Source organism: Nicotiana tabacum, chromosome 23 (genome assembly GCF_000715075.1).
Source record: "Nicotiana tabacum cultivar K326 chromosome 23, ASM71507v2, whole genome shotgun sequence".
Classification (NCBI taxonomy): Eukaryota; Viridiplantae; Streptophyta; class Magnoliopsida; order Solanales; family Solanaceae; genus Nicotiana; species Nicotiana tabacum.
This window is the reverse complement of record NC_134102.1, coordinates 60256020-60273812: the sequence shown is the minus strand read 5'-3', so window position 1 is coordinate 60273812 and position 17793 is coordinate 60256020.

The window sequence follows — 17793 nt, the reverse complement described above, 5'->3', positions numbered from 1 at the left end:
TGGGCCTTATAGGATCATTCGGAGAGTGGGCCAAGTAGCTTATGAGTTAGAGTTGCCCTCAGAATTGGAGTCTGTCCATCCGGTTTTTCACGTATCTATGCTACGGAAGTGCATTGGCGATCCTACCCGAGTGGTGCCCACGGATGATGTACAGATTACAGAGGACTTGTCATACGAGGAAATTCCAGTTGCCATCCTAGACCGACAAATCCGCAATCTACGAAATAAGGAGGTAGCTTCCGTAAAGGTTTTATGGAGGAGCAAGAATGTAGAAGAGATGACGTGGGAATCAGAGGAAGAAATGAAGTCTAAATACCCCCACCTATTTCAAACTGAAGATATGGTTCGAGATGGGACGCTACAACATAGCTCTATGTAGGCTAGCAGGTCATCAGGTAAGCTTTTATTTTTCACTTTCAATATTTATGATTTACGGTCGGTGAGGCAAATTGCTGCTATTTATAAAGATTGGCCATATGTGGCATGCATAGTATGTTTTTGGCTACGTGCAGGTTGGTTTTAACCTAGTGTACGAAGGATACTTTGGCAAAATTTTCCAAAGTCTCTAAGAGTAAACATTCGAGGACGAATGTTCCCAAGGGGGAGTGATGTTACACCCTATATTTTCGTACGTAAAAATACGTCGTAAGCAAACTAATGTAGGACCAAAAATGAGATAATATTTAAAAGTATATAAAGTAAGTTAATCATGTTACCTCTGAGGTTACAAATATTGAAGATCATGAACAACAAGTACAAAGAGGGTTGGACAGTTCAGAAGCTAAAGCAATTAAATAAAACAATGTTTCGTCGAAAGTCGACAAGTTGGGAATGTTATAACATGTACCTTTGGGGTGAGACTAGGGTGATTAACATGATAAGGAGATTATGTTATGATTTATATTAGTCGTAGACATCCGTGTGTTATGTTTTAATGTCAAGCGAGTTGTGGAACAAAAGTCGATGAAAGTCATCACAAGTTACACTCATAAGTTTTACTGAAATTTTGGGTCAAATGTAACTGCGATTTTCTCCCAATATACTTAGAGTTATGGGGTGTTCCACCCATCAAATTAAAGATCTATGAGTCTATTTTCCAACGCATTAAACCGTTTGGAGTAGAAAGATATGGGCATTTGTGCGATACTGCGCAAGCTGCTAGGTGACAAGTAGGTGTGTCACCTACTTGCTTAAATGAAAGCCCAAAAATGGGCCATTTCGGGTCGTCCAAAGAGGCCTTTTAAGGGCCTATTTTCTTCATATATTAGACTTAAAATAGAGCATAATAATCAAACATAAGCTCTGCAAAGAATCCTCCCAAAAATTTCCCACAAACCCTAATTGATTTTCTCTCCCTTTCAAGTTCCAATTGGAGGTAAAACCTAGAGTTTGAAGAACCAAGATAAGAGCTGAGTTATCCAACAAATAAGGTGAGTTTACTGCTCTCTTTCATCCAATTTTTCTTCTGTAAATTCATGGTAAGTCGTTCTATACTTGTAAGAACTCACGGGACGGTGATCGGAAGCCGTGAGTTCGAGTTATTCACTCGTAGCGGACTGTTTTGTGTTGCTGTTGGGCTGCGTGTTTTACTACTATTTTGTGGAGTTTTGGAGGAGGAAGGGGGTTTATAAACACCATATAAATGTAGGGTGGTTGGCTGGTCGTTCGTCATAACATTTTCGGGTCGTTTGACACTACTACGGTGGTCGTTTTGTGTACGAAGAGATTGGGGTGTGTTGGGCTATTTTGTAGTATTTGATGGTGTATATAGGGCTGGAAAATGATGTATATATGTTGTTATTGTTCTGTTCTTGTATTGTTGGTGTTATCTTGAATTTGGAGGAAGTAAGGATTATAGGGGAGATGCTGCCCGTTTTAATACAAAATAGGTTTGTTGTTCGTTGTGCGATAGTTGTACCTTTCGTAACTTAACGATAGTATTATTATCATTCTTGTAGATTAAGGTGCAAAGAGGTGAGTTCAACTTGGTGATTGAAAAGATTGTGATAAGGTATGTTAAGGCTAAGCCTTCCTTCATTTTGGCATGATCTCGTAGCTACATGTGTTAGTAATGAGACAAAAGAGAAGTTCATATTCATGAATTTATTCACACTATTCTAGTCTCATAAGTTACAATATTATTCCTTATCGAGACTCTATATTCAATTTTAGTATTGTCTTCTTCCAGTCAAGAGAGCAGCAAGCCTATATATACAGTATTACAGTATTTTCATTACCATCGAGCTATAATCGATGGGCAGGCCCCTATTGGGCAACCTCTGATCAGATGGAAAGTTATATACCGAGCCTACTGTGGCCGAGCGCCTATGAGCGAGCCCAGCATGGTCGAGATACATAGCCTAGTATGGCCGAGCGCCTATGAGCGAGCCTACTATGGCAGAGCAGTTATATATACCGAGCCTTATAAGGCCGTACAATTATTTTACTTACTATATTGAAGGAGTTGAGTCAGTATCAGCAGGTAAGTATATCTCCAGATCATCTTTGACTCCCAGTTACTTCCAGTTATTTTATTATCAGTTCAGTTTCGATTTTTAGTTATGTTATTGCCTTACATACTCGGTACATTATTTCGTACTGACGTCCCTTTTCCGGGGACGCTGCATTTCATGCATGCAGTTTCAGATAGACAGACGAGTAGATCTCCTCAGTAGGTGTTTCCCGAGTTCAGCCTGATCGGTAAGCTCCACGCCTTTCGGAGTTGCCAGGTCTAGAGTGTTGTGTACATCTTATGTATATCTGTATATATGTTATGGATAGGTCGGGGCCCTGTTCCGATCATAGTACAGATATCAGTAGAGGCTTGTAGACATATCCTGTTGGTTAGTGCAGTATGTTGGGTTTGTAGGCGTGGTATGTATAATTTGGTAGTTTGTCAGCTGTAGTAGCTATGACGGCCTTTTCAGCCTAGCTTTATATTGATGTTTAGTTAGCGCTAGTTTCCATTCAGTTTTATATTTTGCTTCGCAAATTGTCTTGCAAGGTGGCCCCATGGCCAAAGTATGACATTATGTGTTCAGAGTCCCTTAGTCGCAATTTGGTACGCCAGATTAGGTGAGGCACCGGGTACTTGTCTCGTTCCTAGGTTCGGGGCGTGACAAGATAACCCGACTGATAATGCTTTGGACATAACCGACAACCCTAGGCGATCAAGGGAGAAGGACGATACCAGGAATAATGAACACGTGGCCAGGATGGCCCAAGAAATGGAGTCTCTAAGGGAGGAAGTACAACATATCAAGCACCTCCTTTTCCTTCTTTGGATTTGAATACGGAAGAAGATCCATAAGAAGAAGAGGAGATGGGAAACGACATCAGAGATGGTTATTAGAGTTGGTTGATTTCCACTTTTTTCCTGCTTTGTACCCTTATTCCCCTTATATAAGTCCAAATTATCTATGAAAACAAACTTGCTTCGGATCTAAATGTGTCAAGTCTAAATGTTTGTCAAATATCTACTATTTAGACCTACCTCCGGCAATGAGTAGACCCCGCAAATTCTAGGAAATGCACTAGCCTTAATGCGTACAATCTAAGATCTAAGATCAAAAGGAAAGATGTCTGCTACAGAAAACCCGACGGAACATGCTCTGGTCATAGACGACAACCCTGGGTGATCAAGGGAGAAGGGCGATACTAAGAATAATGAATGTGTGGTTAGGATGGCCCAAGAAATGGAGTCTCTAAGGGAGGAAGTACAACATATCAAGCACCTCGTTTTCCTTCATTGGATTTGAATCCAGAAGTAGATCCATAAGAAGAAGAGGAGGTTGGAAACAACATCGGAGATGGTTATTAGAGTTGGTTAATTTCCCCTTTTTCCCACTTTGTACCTTTATTCCCCTTATATAAGTCCAAATTATCAATGAAAACAAACTTGCTTCGAATCTAAATATGTCAAGTCTAAATGTTTGTCAAATATCTACTATTTAGGCCTACCTCCGGCAATGAGAAGACCCTGCAAATTCTAAGAAATGCACTAGCCTTAATGCGTATTATCTAAGATATAAGATCAAAAGGAAAGACGCCTGCTACAGAAAACCCGACGGAACATGCTCTGGTCATAGCCGACAACCCTGGGTGATCAAAGGAGAAGGGCGATACCAGGAATAATGAACGCGTGGCCAGGATGGCCCAAGAAATGGAGTCTCTAAGGGAGGAAGTATAACATATAAACCACATCGTTTTCCTTCTTTTGATTTGAATCCGGAAGAAGATCCATAGGAAGAAGGATAGATGGGAAACGACACCGGGGATGGTTATTAGAGTTGGTTGATTTTCCCTTCTTTCCCGCTTTGTACCCTTATTCCCCTTATATCAGTCCAAATTATCAATGAAAACAAACTTGCTTCGGATATAAATGTGTCAAGTCTAAATGTTTGTCAAACATATACTATTTAGGCCTACCTCCGGCGATGAGAAGACCCCGCAAATTCTAGGAAATGCACTAGCCTTAATGTGTGAATTAAATACTCTATGTGATTTCCTACTTGTATAAATGAAGAATAAGACTCCCATTTCTTTTTCTTTTTCTTTCTTCTTATTTTTTCTTTTGCTTCATTATTACCCCCCAATAAAAAGAGAAAGCTGGGTAGTGTCGATTGAAACTGCCAGAACCACCGTACAACCCAAGATCAAAGGAAAGATGACAGCTTCAGAAAACCCGACTGATAATGCTCTGGACATAACCGACAACCCTAGGCGATCAAGGGAGAAGGACGATACCAGGAATAATGAACACGTGGCCAGGATGGCCCAATAAATGGAGTCTCTAAGGGAGGAAGTACAACATATAAATCACATCGTTTTCCTTCTTTGGATTTGAATCCGGAAGAAGATCCATAAGCAGAAGAGGAGATGGGAAACGACACCGGAGATGGTTATTAGAGTTGGTTGATTTCCCCTTCTTTCCCGCTTTGTACCCTTATTCCCCTTATATCAGTCCAAATTATCTATGAAAACAAACTTGCTTCGGATCTAAATGTGTCAAGTCTAAATGTTTGTCAAATATGTACTATTTAGGCCTACCTCCGGCAATGAGAGGACCCCCACGATATCTAGAAAATGCGCTAGCCTTAATGCGTGAATTAAATGCTCTTTGTGATTTCCTGCTCATACAAATGAAGAAACAAACTTCCGTTTATTTTTCTTTTTCTTTCTTCTTATTTTTTCTTTTGCTTCATTATTACCCCCCCCCCCCCCCCCAAAAAAAAAGAAAGTTGGTTTGTGTCGACCGAAACTTCCAGAACCACCGTACAACCCAAGATCAAAGGGAAAGATGTCAGCTTCGGAAAACCCGACTGATAATGCTCTGGACATAACTGACAACCTTAGGCGAGCAAGGGAGAAGGACGATACCAGAAATAATGAACACGTGGCCAGGATGGCCCAAGAAATGGAGTCTCTAAGGGAGGAAGTACAACATATAAACCACATCGTTTTCCTTCTTGGGATTTGAATCTGGAAGAAGATCCATAAGAAGAAGAAGAGATGGGAAATGACACCGGAGATGGTTATTAGAGTTGGATGATTTCCCCATCTTTCCCGATTTGTACCCTTATTCCCCTTATATCAGTCAAAATTATCAATGAAAACAAACTAGCTTCGGATCTAAATGTGTCAAGTCTAAATGTTTGTCAAATATCTACTATTTAGGCCTACCTCCGGCAATGAGAAGACCCCGGAAATTCTAGGAAATGCACTAGCCTTAATGCGTACAATCTTAGATCTAATATCGAAAGAAAAGATGTCTGCTATAGAAAACCCGACGGAACATGCTCTGGTCATAGCCGACAATCTTGGGTGATCAAGGGATAAGGGCGTTACCAAGAATAATTAACACGTGGCCAGGATGGCCCAATAAATGGCGTCTCTAAGAGAGGAAGTACAACATATCAACCACCTCTTTTTCCTTCTTTGGATTAGAATCCGGAAGAAGATCAATAAGAAGAAAAGGAGATGGGAAACGACACCGGAGATGGTTATTAGAGTTGGTTGATTTCCCCTTCTTTCCCGCTTTGTACCCTTATTCCCCTTATATCAGTCAAAATTATCAATGAAAACAAACTAGCTTCGGATCTAAATGTGTCAAGTTTAAATGTTTGTCAAATATATACTATTTAGTTCTACCTCCGGCAATGAGAAGACCCCGCAAATTCAAGGAAACGCACTAGCCTTAATATGTGAATTAAATGCTCTATGTGATTTCCTGCTTGTATAAATGAAGAAAAAGTCTCCCATTTCTTCTACTTTTTCTTTCTTCTTATTTTTTCTTTTGCTTCATTATTACCCCCCCAAAAAAAGAGAAAGTTGGTTTGTGTCGACCGAAACTGCCAGAACCACCGTACAACCCAAGATCAAAGGGAAAGATGTCAGCTTCAGAAAACCCAACTGATAATGCTCTGGACATAACCGACAACCCTAGGCGATCAAGGGAGAAGGACGATACCTGGAATAATGAACACGTGGCAAGGATGGCCTAAGAAATGAAGTCTCTAAGGGAGGAAGTACAACATATAAACCACATCGTTTTCCTTCTTTGGATTTGAATCCGGAAGAAGATCCATAAGAAAAAGAGGAGATGGGAAACGACACCGGGGATGGTTATTAGAGTTGGTTGATTTCCCCTTCTTTCCTGCTTTTTACCCTTATTCCCCTTATATCAGTCCAAATTATTAATGAAAACAAACTTGCTTCGGATGTAAATGTGTCAAGTCTAAATGTTTGTCAAATATCTACTATTTAGGCCTACCTCCGGCAATTAGAGGACCCCACGATATCTAGGAAATGCGCTAGACTTAATGCGTGAATTAAATACTCTAGGTGATTTCCTGCTCATACAAATGAAGAAACAGAATTCCGTTTATTTTTCTTTTTCTTTCTTCTTATTTTTAATTTTACTTCATTATTACCAACAAAAGAAAAACAAAGATGGTTTGTGTCGACCGAAACTGCCAGAACCACCGTACAACCTATGATCAAAGGGAAAGATGTCAGCTTTAAAAAACCCGACTAATAATGCTCTGGACATAACCGACAACCCTAGGAGATCAAGGGAGAAGGACGATAACAGGAATAATGAACACTTGGCCAGGATGGCCCAAGAAATGGAGTCTCTAAGGGAGGAAGTACAACATATAAACCACATCGTTTTCCTTCTTTTGATTTGAATCCAGAAGAAGATCCATAAGAAGAAGAAGAGGAGATGGGAAACGACACCGGAGATGGTTATTAGAGTTGGTTGATTTCCCCTTCTTTCCCGCTTTGTACCCTTATTCCCCTTATATCAGTCCAAATTATCAATGAAAACAAACTTGCTTCGGATCTAAATGTGTCAAGTCTAAATGTCTGTCAAATATCTACTATTTAGGCCTACCTCCGGCAATGAGAGGACCCCCACAATATCTAGGAAATGCGCTAGCCTTAATGCGTGAATTAAATGCTCTTTGTGATTTCCTGCTCATACAAATGAAGAAACAGACTTCCGTTTATTTTTCTTTTTCTTTCTTCTTATTTTTTCTTTTGCTTCATTATTACCCCCAAAAGAAAAACAAAGGTGGTTTGTGTCGACCGAAACTGCCAGAACCACCGTACAACCTAAGATCAAAGAAAATAATGTCAGCTTCAGAAAACCCGACTGATAATGCTTTGGACATAACCGACAACCCTAGGCGAACAAGGGAGAAGGACGATACCCGGAATAATGAACACGTGGCCAGGATGGCCCAAGAAATGGATTCTCTAAGGGAGGAAGTACAACATATCAAGCACCTCATTTTCCTTCTTTGGATTTGAATCCGAAAGAAAATCCATAAGAAGAAGAGGAGATGGGAAACGACATCAGAGATGGTTATTAGAGTTGGTTGATTTCCCTTTTTTCCCGCTTTGTACCCTTATTCCCCTTATATAAGTCCAAATTATCAATGAAAACAAACTTGCTTCGGATCTAAATGTGTCAAGTCTAAATGTTTGTCAAATATCTACTATTTAGGCCTACCTCCGGCAATGAGAAGACCCTGCAAATTCTAGGAAATGCACTAGCCTTAATGCGTACATTCTAAGATCTAAGATCAAAAGGAAAGACGCCTGCTACAGAAAACCCGACGGAACATGCTCTGGTCATAGCCGACAACCCAGGGTGATCAAGGGAGAAGGGCGATACTAGGAATAATGAACGCGCGGCTAGGATGGCCCAATAAATGGCGTCCCTAAGAGAGGAAGTACAACATATCAACCACCTCGTTTTCCTTCTTTGGATTACAATCTGGAAGAAGCTCAATAAGAAGAAAAGGAGATGGGAAACAACATCGGAGATGGTTCTTAGAGTTGGTTGATTTCCCATTCTTTCCCGCTTTGTACCCTTATTCCCCTTATATCAGTCCAAATTATCAATGAAAACAAACTAGCTTCGGATCTAAATGTGTCAAGTCTATATGTTTGTCAAATATATACTATTTAGGCCTACCTCTCGCAATGAGAAAACCCCGCAAATTCTAGGAAACGCACTAGCCTTAATGCGTGAATTAAATGCTCTATGTGATTTCCTGCTTGTATAAATGAAGAAAAAGACTCCCATTTCTTTTTCTTTTTCTTTCTTCTTAATTTTTCTTTTGCTTCATTATTCCCCCCCCCCCCAAAAAAAAAAAGAGAAAGTTGGGTTGTGTCGACCGAAACTGCCAGAACCACCGTACAACCCAAGATCAAAGGGAAAGATGTCAGCTTCAGAAAACCCGACTCATAAAGCTCTTGACATAACCGACAACCCTAGGCGATCAAGGGAGAAGGACGATACCAGGAATAATGAACACGTGGCCAGGATGGCCCAAGTAATGGAGTCTCTAAGGGAGGAAGTACAACATATAAACCAAATCATTTTCCTTCTTTGGATTTGAATCCAGAAGAAGATCCATAAGAAGAAGAGGAGATGGGAAATGACACCGGGGATGGTTATTAGAGTTGGTTGATTTCCCCTTCTTTCCCGCTTTGTACCCTTACTCCCCATATATCAGTCCAAATTATCAATGAAAACAAACTTGCTATTTAGGCCTACCTCTGGTAATGAGAGGACCCCGCAAATTCTAGGAAACGCACTAGCCTTAATGCGTGAATTAAATGCTCTACGTGATTTCCTGCTTGTATAAATGAAGAAAAAGACTCACATTTCTTTTTCTTTTTATTTCTTCTTATTTTTTCTTTTGCTTCATTATTACCCCCAAAAGAAAAACAAAGATGGTTTGTGTCGACCGAAACTGCCAGAACCACCGTACAACCTAAGATCAAAGGGAAAGATGTCAGCTCCAGAAAACCCGACTGATAATGATCTGGACATAACCGACAACCCTAGGCGATCAAGGGAGAAGGACGATACCAGGAATAATGGACATGTGGCCAAGATGGCCCAAGAAATGGTGTCTCTAAGGAAGGAAGTACAATATATCAAGCACCTCGTTTTCCTTTTTTGGATTTGAATCCGGAAGTAGATCAATAAGAAGAAGAGGAGGTTGGAAACGACATCGAAGATGGTTATTAGCGTTTGTTGATTTCCCCCTTTTTCCCACTTTGTACACTTATTCCCCTTATATAAGTCCAAATTATCAATGAAAATAAACTTGCTCCGGATCTAAATGTGTCAAGTCTAAATGTTTGTCAAATATCTACTATTTAGGCCTACCTCCGGCAATGAGTAGACCCCGCAAATTCTAGGAAACGCACTAGCCTTAATGCGTACAATCTAAGATCTAAGATCAAAAGGAAAGATGTCTGCTACAGAAAACCCGACGGAACATGCTATGGTCATAACCGATAACCCTGGGTGATCATGGGAGAAGGGCGATACCAGGAATAATGAACACGTGGCAAGGATGGCCCAATAAATGGCGTCCCTAAGAGAGGAAGTACAATATATCAACCAACTCATTTTCCTTCTTTGGATTAGAATCTGGAAGAAAATCAATAAGAAGAAGAGGAGATGAGAAACGATACCAGGGATGGTTGTTAGAGTTGGTTGATTTCCCCTTTTTTCCAGCTTTGTACCCTTATTCCCCTTATATCAATCCAAATTATCAATGAAAATAAACTAGCTTCGGATCTAAATGTGTCAAGTCTAAATGTTTGTCAAAAATATACTATTTAGGCCTACCTCCGGCAATGAAAAGATCCCTCGAATTCTAGGAAACGCACTAGCCTTAATGAGTGAATTAAATGCTCTATGTGATTTCCCGCTTGTATAAATGAAGAAACTGACTTCCTTTTCTTTTTCTTTTTGTTTCTTCTTATTTTTTCTTTAGCTTCATTATTACCAACAAAAGAAAAAGAAAGTTTGTTTGTGTCGATCGAAACTTGCAGATCCACCATATAATCTAAGATCAAAAGGAAAGATGTCAGCTACAGAAAACCCGACTGAACATGCTCTTTTCATAACCGACAACGCTAGGCGATAAAGGGAGAAGGACGATACCAGGAATAATGAACACGTGACCAGAGCGGCCCAAGAAATGGTGTCCCTAAGAGAGGAAGTACAACATATCAACCACCTAGTTTTCCTTCTTTGTTAGAATCCGGAAGAAGATCCATAAAAAGAAGTAGGAGATGAGAAACGACTCCGGTGATGGTTATTAGAGTTGGTTTATTTCCCCTTCTTTCTCGCTTTGTACCCTTATTCCCCTTATATCAGTCCAAATTATCAATGAACACAAACTTGCTTCTGATCGAAATGTGTCAAGTCTAAATATTTGTCAAATATCTACTATTTAGGCCTACCTCCGGCAATGAGAGGACCCCACGATATCTAAGAAATGCGCTAGCCTTAATGCGTGAATTAAATGCTCTGTGTGATTTTCTGCTTATATAAATGAAGAAATAGACTCCCATTTCTTTTTCTTTTTCTTTCTTCTTATTTTTTCTGTTGTTTCATTATTACCCCCAAAATAAAAAGAAAGTTGGTTTGTGTCGACCGAAACTGGCAGAACTACCGTACAATCTAAGATAAAAAGGAAACATATCAGCTACAGAAAATCCAACTGAACATGCTCTGGTCATAGTCGACAACCCTAGGCGATCAAGGGAGAAGGACAATACCAGGAATAATGAACACGTGGCCAGAATGGCCCAATAAATGGCGTCCCCAAGAGAGGAAGTACAACATATCAACCACCTCATTTTTCTTCTTTGGATTAGAATCCGAAAGAAAATCCATAAGAAGAAGAGGATATGGGAAACGACACCGGGGATGGTCATTAGAGTTGGTTGATTTCCCCTTCTTTCCCTCTTTGTACCCTTATTCCCCTTATACTAGTCCAAATTATCAATGAAAACAAACTTGCTTCGGATCTAAATGTGTCAAGTCTAAATGTTTGTCAAATATCTACTATTTAGGCCTACCTCCAGCAATGAGAGGACCCCACGATATCTAATAAATGTGCTAGACTTAATGCGTGAATTAAATACTCTGTTTGATTTCCTGCTTGTTTAAATGAAGAAACAGACTTTTGTTTCTTTTTCTTTTTCTTTCATCTTATTTTTTCTTTTGCTTCATTATTACCAACAAAAGAAAAAGAAAGTTGGTTTGTGTCGACCGAAATTGGCAGTACCACCGTACAATCTAATATCAAAAGGAAAGATGTCAGCTATAGAAAACCGGACTGAACATACTCTAGTCATAACCGACAACCCTGGGTGATCAAGGGAGAAGGACGATATCAGGAATAATGAACATGTGGCCAGGAAGGCCCAAGAAATGGCATCCCTAAGAGAGGAAGTACAACATATCAACCACCTCATTTTTCTTCTTTGGATTAGAATCCGGAAGAAGATCTATAAGAAGAAGAGGAGATGGGAAACGACTCCGGGGATAGTTTTTCGAGTTGGTTGATTTTTCCTTCTTTCCCGCTTTGTACCTTTATTCCCCATATATTAGTCAAAATTAACCAAAAAAACAAACTTGCTTCTTATCGAAATGTGTCAAGTCTAAAAATTTGTCAAATATCTACTATTTAGGCCTACCTCCGGCAATGAGAAGACCCCACGATATCTAAGAAATGCGCTAGCCTTAATGCGTGAATTAAATGCCCTGTGTGATTTCCTCCTTATATAAATGAAGAAACAGACTCCCATTTCTTTTTCTTTATCTTTCTTCTTATTTATTCTTTTGCTTCATTATTACCCCCAAAAGAAAAAGAAAGTTGTTTTGTGTCAACCGAAACTGGTAGAACCACCGTACAATCTAAGACCAAAGGGAAAGATGTCAGCTATAGAAAACCCGACTGAACATGCTCTGGTCATAACCGACAACCCTAGGCGATCAAGGGAGAAGGACGATACCTGGAATAATGAACACGTGGCCAGGATAGCCCAAGAAAAGGAGTCTCTAAGGGAGGAAGCAGAACATATCAACCACCTCATTTTACTTCTTTGGATTTGAATCCGGAAGAGTATCCATAAGAAGAAGAGGAGATGGGAAACGACACCTCGGATGGTCATTAGAGTTGGTTGATTTCCCCTTCTTTCCCTCTTTGTACCCTTATTCCCCTTTTATCATTCCAAATTATCAATGAAAACAAACTTGCTTTGGATCTAAATGTTTCAAGTCTAAATGTTTGTCAAATATCTACTATTTAGGCCTACCTCCGGCAATGAGAAGACCCCACAAATTCTAGGAAACGCACTAGCCTTAATGTGTGAATTAAATACTCTGTGTGATTTCCTGCTTGTATCAATGAAGAAACAGACTCCCGTTTCTTTTTCTTTCTTCTTATTTTTTCTTTTGCTTCATTATTAGCCCCAAAATAAAAAGAAAGTTGGTTTGTGTTGACCGAAACTAGCAGAACCACCGTATAATCTAAGATAAAAAGGAAACATATCAGCTACAGAAAATCCAACTGAATATGCTTTGGTCATAGCCGACAACCCTGGGTTATCAAGGGAGAAAGACGATTCCAGAAATAATGAACATGTGGCCAGGATGGCCCAAGAAATGGAGTCTCTAAGGGAGGAAGTACAACATATCAGCCACCTCGTTTTCCTTCTTTGGATTTGAATCCGGAAGATGATCATTAGAGTTGGTTGATTTTCCCTTCTTTCCCTCTTTGTACCCTTATTCCCCTTTTATCATTCCAAATTATCAATGAAAACAAACTTGCTTTGGATCTAAATGTTTCAAGTCTAAATATTTGTCAAATATCTACTATCTAGGCCTACCTCCGGCAATGAGAAGACCCCATAAATTCTAGGAAACGCACTAGCCTTAATGTGTGAATTAAATGCTCTGTGTGATTTCCTGCTTGTATCAATGAAGAAACAGACTCCCGTTTCTTTTTCTTTCTTCTTATTTTTTCTTTTGCTTCATTATTAGCCCCAAAATAAAAAGAAAGTTGGTTTGTGTTGACCGAAACTAGCAGAACCACCGTATAATCTAAGATAAAAAGGAAACATATCAGCTACAGAAAACCCAACTGAATATGCTTTGGTCATAGCCGACAACCCTGGGTTATCAAGGGAGAAAGACGATTCCAGGAATAATGAACATGTGGCCAGGATGGCCCAAGAAATGGAGTCTCTAAGGGAGGAAGTACAACATATCAGCCATCTCGTTTTCCTTCTTTGGATTTGAATCCGGAAGATGATCCATAAGAAGAAGAGGAGATGGGAAACGACACTGGGGATGATCATTATAGTTGGTTGATTTCCCCTTCTTTCCCTCTTTGTACCTTTATTCCCCTTATATCATTCAAAATTATCAATGAAAACAAACTTGCTTCGGATCTAAATGTTTCAAGTCTAAATATTTGTCAAATATCTACTATCTAGGCCTACCTCCGGCAATGAGAAGACCCCATAAATTCTAGGAAACGCACTAGCCTTAATGTGTGAATTAAATGCTCTGTGTGATTTCCTGCTTGTATAAATAAAGAAACAGACTCCCGTTTCTTTTTCTTTCTACTTAAAGAAGAGGAGATGGGAAACGACACCTCGGATGGTCATTAGAGTTGGTTGATTTCCCCTTCTTTCCCTCTTTGTACCCTTATTCCCCTTTTATCATTCCAAATTATCAATGAAAACAAACTTGCTTTGGATCTAAATGTTTCAAGTCTAAATGTTTGTCAAATATCTACTATTTAGGCCTACCTCCGGCAATGAGAAGACCCCACAAATTCTAGGAAACGCACTAGCCTTAATGTGTGAATTAAATACTCTGTGTGATTTCCTGCTTGTATCAATGAAGAAACAGACTCCCGTTTCTTTTTCTTTCTTCTTATTTTTTCTTTTGCTTCATTATTAGCCCCAAAATAAAAAGAAAGTTGGTTTGTGTTGACCGAAACTAGCAGAACCACCGTATAATCTAAGATAAAAAGGAAACATATCAGCTACAGAAAACCCAACTGAATATGCTTTGGTCATAGCCGACAACCCTGGGTTATCAAGGGAGAAAGACGATTCCAGAAATAATGAACATGTGGCCAGGATGGCCCAAGAAATGGAGTCTCTAAGGGAGGAAGTACAACATATCAGCCACCTCGTTTTCCTTCTTTGGATTTGAATCCGGAAGATGATCATTAGAGTTGGTTGATTTTCCCTTCTTTCCCTCTTTGTACCCTTATTCCCCTTTTATCATTCCAAATTATCAATGAAAACAAACTTGCTTTGGATCTAAATGTTTCAAGTCTAAATATTTGTCAAATATCTACTATCTAGGCCTACCTCCGGCAATGAGAAGACCCCATAAATTCTAGGAAACGCACTAGCCTTAATGTGTGAATTAAATGCTCTGTGTGATTTCCTGCTTGTATCAATGAAGAAACAGACTCCCGTTTCTTTTTCTTTCTTCTTATTTTTTCTTTTGCTTCATTATTAGCCCCAAAATAAAAAGAAAGTTGGTTTGTGTTGACCGAAACTAGCAGAACCACCGTATAATCTAAGATAAAAAGGAAACATATCAGCTACAGAAAACCCAACTGAATATGCTTTGGTCATAGCCGACAACCCTGGGTTATCAAGGGAGAAAGACGATTCCAGGAATAATGAACATGTGGCCAGGATGGCCCAAGAAATGGAGTCTCTAAGGGAGGAAGTACAACATATCAGCCATCTCGTTTTCCTTCTTTGGATTTGAATCCGGAAGATGATCCATAAGAAGAAGAGGAGATGGGAAACGACACTGGGGATGATCATTATAGTTGGTGATTTTCCCTTCTTTCCCTCTTTGTACCTTTATTCCCCTTATATCATTCAAAATTATCAATGAAAACAAACTTGCTTCGGATCTAAATGTTTCAAGTCTAAATATTTGTCAAATATCTACTATCTAGGCCTACCTCCGGCAATGAGAAGACCCCATAAATTCTAGGAAACGCACAAGCCTTAATGTGTGAATTAAATGCTCTGTGTGATTTCCGGCTTGTATAAATAAAGAAACAGACTCCCGTTTCTTTTTCTTTCTACTTAAAGAAGAGGAGATGGGAAACGACACCTCGGATGGTCATTAGAGTTGGTTGATTTCCCCTTCTTTCCCTCTTTGTACCCTTATTCCCCTTTTATCATTCCAAATTATCAATGAAAACAAACTTGCTTTGGATCTAAATGTTTCAAGTCTAAATGTTTGTCAAATATCTACTATTTAGGCCTACCTCCGGCAATGAGAAGACCCCACAAATTCTAGGAAACGCACTAGCCTTAATGTGTGAATTAAATACTCTGTGTGATTTCCTGCTTGTATCAATGAAGAAACAGACTCCCGTTTCTTTTTCTTTCTTCTTATTTTTTCTTTTGCTTCATTATTAGCCCCAAAATAAAAAGAAAGTTGGTTTGTGTTGACCGAAACTAGCAGAACCACCGTATAATCTAAGATAAAAAGGAAACATATCAGCTACAGAAAACCCAACTGAATATGCTTTGGTCATAGCCGACAACCCTGGGTTATCAAGGGAGAAAGACGATTCCAGGAATAATGAACATGTGGCCAGGATGGCCCAAGAAATGGAGTCTCTAAGGGAGGAAGTACAACATATCAGCCACCTCGTTTTCCTTCTTTGGATTTGAATCCGGAAGATGATCCATAAGAAGAAGAGGAGATGGGAAACGACACTGGGGATGATCATTATAGTTGATTGATTTCCCCTTCTTTCCCTCTTTGTACCTTTATTCCCCTTATATCATTCAAAATTATCAATGAAAACAAACTTGCTTCGGATCTAAATGTTTCAAGTCTAAATATTTGTCAAATATCTACTATCTAGGCCTACCTCCGGCAATGAGAAGACCCCATAAATTCTAGGAAACGCACTAGCCTTAATGTGTGAATTAAATGCTCTGTGTGATTTCCTGCTTGTATAAATAAAGAAACAGACTCCCGTTTCTTTTTCTTTCTACTTATTTTTCCTTTTGCTTCATTTTTACACCCAAAATAAAAAGAAAGTTGGTTTGTGTCGACCGAAACTAGCAGAACCACCGTACAATCTAAGATAAAAAGGAAACATATCAGCTACAGAAAACCCAACTGAACATGCTCTGGTCATAGCCGACAACCCTGGGTGATCAAGGGAGAAAGATGATTCCAGGAATAATGAACATGTGGCCAGGATGGCCCAAGAAATGGAGTCTCTAAGGGAGGAAGTTCAACATATCAGCCACCTCGTTTTCCTTCTTTGGATTTGAATCCAGAAGAAGATCCATAAGAAGAAGAGGAGATGGGAAACGATACCGGGGATGGTCATTAGAGTTGGTTGATTTCCCCTTCTTTCCCTCTTTGTACCTTTATTCCCCTTATACCAGTCCAAATTATCAATGAATACAAACTTGCTTCGGATCGAAATGTGTCAAGTCTAAATGTTTGTCAAATATCTACTATTTAGGCCTACCTCCAGCAATGAGAGGACCCCACGATATCTAATAAATGTGCTAGCCTTAATGCGTGAATTAAATGCTCTGTTTGATTTCCTGCTTGTATAAATGAAGAAACAGACTTTCATTTCTTTTTCTTTCATCTTATTTTTTCTTTTGCTTCATTATTACCAACAAAAGAAAAAGAAAGTTGGTTTGTGTCGACCGAAATTGGCAGAACCACCGTACAATCTAATATCAAAAGGAAAGATGTCAGCTACAGAAAACCCGACTGAACATGCTCTGGTCATAGCCGACAACCCTGGGTGATCAAGGGAGAAGGACGATACCAGGAATAATGAATATGTGGCCAGGATGGCCCAAGAAATGGCGTCCCTAAGAGAGGAAGTACAACATATCAACCACCTTGTTTTCCTTCTTTGGATTAGAATACGGAAGAAGATCCATAAGAAGAAGTAGGAGATGGGAAACGACTCTAGGGATGGTTAATAGAGTTGATTTATTTCCCCTTCTTTCCCGCTTTGTACCCTTATTCCCCTTATATCAGTCCAAATTATCAATGAAAACAAATTTGCTTCAGATCGAAATGTGTCAAGTCTAAATGTTTGTCAAATATCTACTATTTAGGCCTACCTCCGGCAATGAGAGGACCCCACGATATTTAAGATTTGTGCTAGCCTTAATGCGTGAATTAAATGCTCTGTGTGATTTTCTGCTTTTATAAATGAAGAAACACACTCCCATTTCTTTTTCTTTTTCTTTCTTCTTATTTTTTCTGTTGCTTCATTATCACCTCCAAAATAAAAAGAAAGTTAGTTTGTGTCGACCGAAACTGGCAGAACCACCGTACAATCTAAGATCAAAAGGAAACATGTCAGCTTCAGAAAACCCGACTAAACATGCTCTGGTCATAGCCGACAACCCTGGGTGATCAAGGGA